The following is a 7,952-nucleotide window of genomic DNA, read 5'->3' on the forward strand; positions in this document are numbered from 1 at the left end:
GGACTCCAAACACATAAGTTCTCTTCTCCTTTCCATCTTATTCATCCATTTCCATTCCCAAATAAACTCTAAAACATCTCTTAGGCATTTCTAGTCTTTGTATTCGGTTCATTTGCATCTTTTCTTACTTTTGTTTGGTTCATTTGATTCCTAGCATGTTTTGTTCGGTTCATTTGAGTTCTTGACTGTTTTAATCGGTTCATTTGCCTTCTTGTTCAATCTTATCGGTTCATTTGACAAGAAATGGGTTTCCAAATGAGTTTTGGCTTGGTTGCTTATGATTTGGTGAGTTCTTGAATGAAAGAACATTGATCCAATTCTAGAAAAGTGCCTAATCATATTCAAACTCAAGTTGAATCCTTAACATGTCCATGAAACATGTCTATCTTGTTATTGGAATCATATAATTTCTTGACGTGCTCTCGGGTTACAACCAGATTCAGATGCATCCCAACGATGAAAGTAAAATCGCGTTCATGACAGAATTTGCTAGTTACTGCTACTAGGTCATGCCTTTTGGCCTTAAGAATGTTGGTGCCACCTACCAACGCTTGATGGATAGGATTCTCGCCCCCTACTCGGGTGAACGATGCAGGCCTATGTAGATGACATGGTCGTCACCTCTGTCGAGAAGGAACAGCACATGGTCTATCTGGAAGAGCTGTTCGCAACCATTGCTAAGTATAACTTGAAGTTGAACCCCGAGAAGTGTGTGTTTGGGGTAGAGGCTGGGAAGTTCCTTGGATTTTTGTTGACTGGGAGGGGCATAGAGGCCAACCCAGACAAATGTGCAACCATTATAGAGATGAGGAGCCCCGCCACGGTAAAGGAGGTCCAATAGTTAACAGGACGTATGGCGGCCCTCTCACGTTTTCTATCAGCAAGCGGAGATAAGGGTTACCCTATTTCCAGTGCCTAAAGAAAAATAATTGATTCGTATGGACCTCCGAGTGCGAGGAGGCTTTTGTAGAGTTGAAAGAGTATCTGGCCAACCCTCTTGTCCTCGGGAAGCCAGTAGTTGGTATTCCCCTGCGCTTGTACTTCACCATCACAGATCGAGCAATTAGCTCGGTAATAGTATAAGACCAGGAACAGGTCCAGAGACCAATCTATTTTGTTAGCAAGGTGTTGCAGGGACCAAAGGAGCGCTACCAAACAATTGAGAAGGCGGCGCTGGCGGTAGTGTTCACAGCTCAGAGGTTGTAGCATTATTTTCAAAGTTTTACCGTGATAGTGATGATTGACCTCCCTATCTGTAAAGTTTTGCAAAAACCCAACATTGTGGGTCGAATGGTGCGATGGTCAGTGGAACTGCCCGAGTTCGATATCTATTATGAGTTGAGAGGGCCGATAAAATGGCAGGTCTGCGCATATTTTGTGGTGGAATTGGTATCGGAGGGTACTCATTCCAATCCAGGAGATTTCCAATGGATCTTTTCGGTAGACAGGTCCTCCAACCAGAAGGGTAGCGGTGTTAATGTCGTTTTGAAGGGTCCAGTGGATTATTGATTGAACAATCCTTGAAATTTGCATTTAAGGCTAGCAATAACCAGGCCGAGTGTGAAGCTCTGATAGCAGAAATGTTGCTAGCTTAGGAGTTGGGAGCTAGAAGTTTACTGGTAAAGAACGATTTGTTACTTGTTACTAAACGGGTGACCGGCACGTACCAAGCCAAAGACTTGCAGTTGGCTGCATACCACCAGTTTGTCATGATTCTGATGAAAGCTTTCACCATGTTTGAACTCGTCCATGTGCTAAGGGAGCAAAATTCCAGGTTGATCTGTTGGCCAAGTTGGCAAGCTCGGGGAAGGGAAATCGGCAAAGGTCGGTGATACCGGAGACTCTGAAGTCTCCGAGAACAGCAGGGGAGAATCCCCCAAAGGCAGGCCAAGCGGAGATCTTGGATATATGGCCTAATGATATGATTCCAATAACATGATAGAGATATTATATGGACATGTTATGGATTCAACAAGAGTTGGAATAAGATTAGGCACTTTCTAAGAATTCGATCAATGTTCTTAACATTCAAGAACTCACCAAATCACAAGTAACGAAGCCAAACTTATATAGAAACCCATAATATGGCAAATGAACTGATTAAAACAAGCTAGAATGCAAATGAACTGATTAAAACACAAGGAAACTCAAATGAACCGATTATAACACAAGGAAACTCAAACACAATCACAAGAACAGCAAGCTAGAAGAAACTACCGAACAAAAACACAAAATAAGCAAGTTCTACCGATTGAAATGACTAGAAACATCAAAGACATGTTTTAGAGTTTGTTTTAGAATGGAAATGGATGAAGAAGATGAAAAGTGTTAGAATATATGGCTTTAAACTAGAGGGGGTGAATTGTTTAAAGAGAGTTTTCGCAATCTATTGAGTCTTGAATGAAAATACTTCACAAATACCTTGATTAAGAAATCAGTTTTTCAAAACACAAAGCACAGCACTGGGAAAACAATCGGTTGTTTCGCATAAACAATCAGTTGTTTATACCAGTAAACAAATATCAAAACTGGATTCTAAAGAGTTAAGGATAGAGAAAAAGTACACGGATGTTTATACTGGTCCACTCCAAACCCAGAGCTACATCCAGTCTTCTCAGAAACCCTGAGGAAATCCACTAAGCAATCACAACCTGATCACTTACACCACAACCAAGAAAGTGATCTTGAACACCTCAAGACACACACTCTTCTTGGCCAACACACCAACACTAAGATTGCTGATCTTGATCCCCTCAAGAACACACAGCCAATCTCAGCAAACACAGAAACGAAAACTTGTTTCACAGAGTACAAGGATTACACTTGTTACAGAAGATAATCTGAAATCAATACAAGCAAAATCCTATTCCACAAACTTTGATCAATCACAAACTTTCAGTAATCTCAGCTCTTTGAAAAACTCAAAAACTCTTAGCAAAAACTTGTCAAAGATTAATTCTCAAATATGTTTTTCTAAATATATTCAAAGATGTAGTTTGTTATCAAATCTTAACAAACTCTTAAATTGCATTAAAAGATTGGTCAAAGAATTTAATGACTGGAGCGTAAGCAGTTAAATCATTTAAAGCTCAGTCAAAGATAAAGCAGTTTTTATGTTATGGTCCCAAAACAAACAATCGGTTGTTTCCTCGAATTAATCGGTTGATTTGGTTCTAACAATTCAACCATTTGAAAAACAGTTTTCAATCTTTTCTTAAAACATCTAAGTATAAACAATCGGTTGTTTCGACAAAACAATCGGTTGTTTTAACTTAGTTTGAAAACATTTTACTTTCACAAAGATTGAGAATGCCTATGCTTTAGATTCGATCAAGGGGTGGATTACAACACTCAAACTACCTCAGAACTATACTAAACCAGCACAGCAACAGCAAGCACAGCCAAGGCTTCAGCATCCTTCAAAGGGTTTGGATTCTTCAAAGCTTGAACATCAGTTGGTTCAGCAAAAAGAACTAGGAAACTTATGTGGTTGTAGCTCTTGGAGATGTGCACGCCACTTGAAGGATGAAAGGCTTCAAGATGAGTGTAGTTGCCGCCACTTGAGAGTCCAAGAATGCACTCAAGATAAAACTAGAAGAGAAGAAGACACAAGTCTCTCTCAATTCACTCACCAATTTGGGAGAGGTTCTTTACTCAAAATATCAATTCTATTATTTCAAGGACTCAAGCCCTCCTTTTATAGAAGAAAGGACTGGTCATTATTTACAAAGAAGCTTACAAGAGAAGCTTTCCAAGGTTGCCTAATAACTCTTCCACTTCTAGCGCCTAAAATAGAGAGTGAAGGGGCACCTTCTAGACTTTTCCTAAATCTAACGCCTATAGATGCTTTTACACAAGAGGTGTCTTAGGTTTCCCTCTTTATCACCTTCCTAAACACTATTCTATATTATTTACAAATTTATACAAAAGAAACTATAAAGAGAGATATTAATTGGAGCTCATTCTTGAATGCTTGTAGTCTTCTTTTGGCTTTAGGCTTGGTCCTCTCTTTATTTTAGTTCTTCTTTAATTTTTTAGAAGACTAGAAGGAAGAACTTTAAATGTTTGGGTGGATGGCCTTTTCCTCCATTAGTAAAATCCTCTCTTACTTGATCTTTATCACCTAAGGGTGGAAGAAGTCATCGGTCATTGACCCAGGAGACATTGAAGGTCCCCAGGGTAGTGATGTGCCAGGTACAAGAAGGCGAGGTAATGGCTACCTCACAGGGTGGCACAACGGAGACCTGGATCACCCCGTATCAGCGGTATTTAGCAGATGGTTTACTTCCAGTTGAGCCCACGGAAGCAAAGATGGTTAAGAAGAATGCAGGGAAGTATACTTTGATTAACGACATGTTGTTTCGTCACGGCTACGCTCATCTCGCCCTTTCTTGTATAAGCGAAGATCAATGTGTTAGTGTAATGGCAGAATTACATGAAGGTATATGTGGAAGTCACATAGGCGGTTGAGCACTCGCGTTAAAAGTCATCCGAGCTGGATACTGTTGGCCAACAGTTAAGGAAGACTGCAGAGGGTATGCCCAGCAGTGTGAGCAATGTCAGAGGCATGCTGACTGGCACCATGCACCTGCAGAAGAGTTGCGGTCGATTTACAGCCCGTGGCCGTTCCATACCTAGGGAATAGACATTATTGGTCATTTCCCTTTGGCAACACGCCAAATGAAGTATCTTGTGGTAGCCATCAAATACTTCACAAAGTGGACCAAAGCCAAACCTGTCGCACATATCACCACACACAAGGTACAACACTCTGTATGGAAGAACATAGTGTGTCTCTTTGGAATCCCTAGACACTTGGTGTCCGACAATGGGACACAGTTCGTCAGTCAACAATTGGGCAAGTTGTGTTCCGAGCTTGGGATAAAGCAGATATTCGTCTTTGTGGAGCACCCCCAAACAAATGGTCAGGTTGAATCGGCTAACAGGGTCTTACTCAGGGGTTTAAAAAGAAGATTAGAGAAGGTAAAGGGAATGTGGGCGGAGGAAGTTCCCCGGATTCTATGGGCCTACCATACTACACCGCAATCGACTACCAAGGAGACTCCTTTTAGTATGGTGTATGGGGCAGATGACATGTTTCCTGTAGAAATCCAAGAGAACTCTCCCCGTTTCCAGAATTTCATTACTGAAGAATCCAATGAAGGAAGAAAGGTAAACCTAGACTTGTTAGATGAAGTCCGAGAACAGGCCCACATCAAATCAGAGGTGCTGAAAAGAAGGATTAAGCTGACAAAGGACCAAGGTCAGGCCTGGGCAGTTCCGGGTAGCTGGCTTGGTGGTGTGATAAGCTCATCCTTACCAATTGTAGAATAAGTTGTCTCCTAAGTGGACAGGACCTTTCCGGGTAGTTGAGGTGCTCGGGAATGGCACTTACAGTTGGTCCTTTGTCATGGAACGCTGCCAACCTCAAATTTTACTTCAGTTGATGTATCTGATGCTTGTTGATGAACAATGTGATGTAAGCTCTTTTTTCCTAAAGAGAGTTTTTTTCCCCGATATAAAAAGGTATTTATGATGCATCGTTGCTTTCTTTTATGTGTGATATATGTTGTTCAGCGACCTTCCTTGGAAATTTTTCCAAGTAGAAGTCCTAGGTGTGGATAAATACCACTGCCAGGTAAGTCGACCGAAGTCGCCTTGTAGGTAAAATTGGTGCCCCATCCTAATCAACACAATCGGGTTAACTCGATGTGAGAGCGTTCACCCGAGCTTAAATGCTTTGTGGGATGAGTAAGGGCGCGTAGATGTTTAAACACATTCAGGTTAACTCGGTGTGATAATGTTCACTTGAGCTTAAATGCTCTGTGGCATTGCCTATTTTTGTGGATTACTCACCCTGACCAACACAGTCGGGTTAACTCGGTGTGAGAGAGTTCACCCGAGCTTAAACGCTTTGTGGGATGAGTAATGGTGTGTAGATGTTTAAACACAGTCGGGTTAATTTGGTGTGAGAGCGTTCACCCGAGCTTAAACGCTATGTGAGATGAATAATAGCGCGTAGGTAATTCATCCGGATCAACATGGTCGGGTTAACTCGGCACGAGAGTGCTCTCCCAAGCTTAAACGCACTGTGGGATGAATACTAGTTACGCAGATTGATCATCCAATGCAGTACAAAATAAGAAGGACTGATTTGATGTGAGAGTGTTCACCCAAGTCTAGACATTCTGTGGGGTCGAAGTTGTATGAGCAATTCACCCCGATCTAACCAGTAATAAGTGAAATAAGTCGACGTGAGAGTGTTCACCCGAGCTCAAATACTGGGTGGAGTAAGTGTGCAGGGAAGAGAGAGCTCACTCAAGATGGTGGGGTAGACTCGAATTCGACTTCTTGTAGAATGAAGTTATCCTGCCTAAATATTTTTTTCGCTCGCATGAAGGGCGGCAAAAGGTTATGACGACAAGGTCACACCCTTGTTAGAAAGGGTCGTACTCAGTAAGTCGAGGTAGGTGATTTTCTCCTAGTACAATTGGGCATGCTAAGGTGGAGTGTTGTTCCGTGATGTTTAAACCTAGTTTGAGATTAGTCTTTTGTTTAAGTTAAAGCTCTTTTACGTATATATGGTAGTCATTACGCTTGTGCAAACCGATGTTAGCCAAACCTAGTACAGTTGCAATAAATAAGTTGTGTTATGGCAAGTATGCAAGGGGTAGGGAGACATAAATATATAAAGAGCAACGAAACCATAAAATTAAAAGCAAAATTCAGAAGAATGAATAGTTTATAATTACAAGATGTTAAGTAATGTATTTTTTTCTATCACTTGTCCATCCACCACTTGTTTGCCTGGATCAAGCTGGGAGAGGTCCAAGTCTGGGTAAAGGTTGGAAGCTTGCCCATTGGCTACCTCAAACCCCGTTAGTAAGGCTTTTGGGTCCAGAACAGGGGAAACCCGTCAAAAGGGTCGGGGTGTTTTTGCGCTCAGTAGACTCTTTGCCTGACCAAGCTCAGCTCGAGCCTGGGGCCTTGTTTACAGAGCTCGACACTCTAGTATATGTGAACAATAGCTCGGTGCTCGGAAAAGGTAAGAGGTCAACTCGACTGTTGGGTCGAGCTAAGATTTATGTGACTGGCCCAATTTCGATGGAAGGCCCAAAGCGCATGGTAAGGTTGTCGTACGAGATACCCCTTATTTTCGCACTAGTAGATATATATAATAGTAGTTATTATAATGTTTGTTATTATATTTGTTGATATATTGTTGTTGCTACACGTAAATACCAGTTGATAGTTTTTGTTAACCCTAAAGAAGATAGGGACGTGCATTTATAACAGAATGTTAGCTTGCGATTAGCACCTGAAGATGATTGGTGTACGTGGTAGGCCGTTTTTTTCTGTTAGAGATAAAAGATAAATGTGCTTAGTATATTTGTAGTTAAGATTTTATTCTCTCAAGCGAGAAACTGTTGCATGTGTGGTTATAAAAGGGGCCTGAGACCCAGATGAAGGTATGTTGTTTTTGCACACTAAATAGAGTTTTATTGTTGCTTTGTGAGCCCTTACTGACTTGAGCATCGGAGTGTCATCAACAGGTAGGGCGCCCTCTATCACAACGGAGCCATACTCGAAGCAGATAAGAGAGACGTGACTCCAGAACCAGAAGGAGGTGCATTCATCCTAGGTCAACCGGCGAAGAAGTCAACCGACAGGAACAAGTATTGTAAGATCAATTTATCTATTTTAAATGTTAGGATTTTATCATAATTTTGTTCTTAAAATATGTTTCGGTGAATTGAAGAAATAATAAGTATATAAACTATCATTGATCTTAACTCTTAACGATGTGAGACTATATTACACATATACAACTAGTTAGAGGAATTCTTTTCGGAAAAACTTGTTCTGCAATTCTGTTTAAGAAATCTTATTTTAAAAATTCTGGATAGCTTGTTGAGAGGGATTTCCGCAACAAATAACCCAAAAATCACTTT

The sequence above is a fragment of the Phaseolus vulgaris genome, chromosome 2 (assembly GCF_000499845.2).
Source record: "Phaseolus vulgaris cultivar G19833 chromosome 2, P. vulgaris v2.0, whole genome shotgun sequence".
Taxonomy (NCBI): domain Eukaryota; kingdom Viridiplantae; phylum Streptophyta; class Magnoliopsida; order Fabales; family Fabaceae; genus Phaseolus; species Phaseolus vulgaris.